Source organism: Diadema antillarum, unplaced genomic scaffold (assembly GCF_040938485.1).
Source record: "Diadema antillarum isolate AM-2024a unplaced genomic scaffold, OU_Dant_1.0 seq00000731_RagTag, whole genome shotgun sequence".
Taxonomy (NCBI): Eukaryota; Metazoa; Echinodermata; class Echinoidea; order Diadematoida; family Diadematidae; genus Diadema; species Diadema antillarum.
In genome coordinates, this window is record NW_027271632.1 from 282,391 (window position 1) to 282,778 (window position 388).

Here is a 388-nt window from a genome sequence, read left to right on the forward strand (position 1 = left end):
TAACTGCAAACTAAACCTGACATGTACTGCTGCTGTGTAGCAAGATTGTCAGTGGTGGTTGCCCAGGCAGTGGACTGCGAACTGTTATCTTGTGTTTTGTGTCAATTGCGACAAGAAGTGGGCTGAAGTTTTAGATTGAATATGTCAAACTACAAAAGAGTTATCTGTTGATAATTGTGCGTGTATGTGTATATACGGTTATGTGCATGAGTGTGGTTTGGGACTTTTTGTACTTGCTCAATTTAAATGGTGAGAAAGTGATAGAGTGGGTATCTTTTAGCAATTTTAGGTATCTAATCATGATTGAATTAAATTTCTCATTACAAAACATACATCTATTGAGAGTGAGGAAAACAAATGATGTGATGTCTGTTTAGTGTGTGTAGCA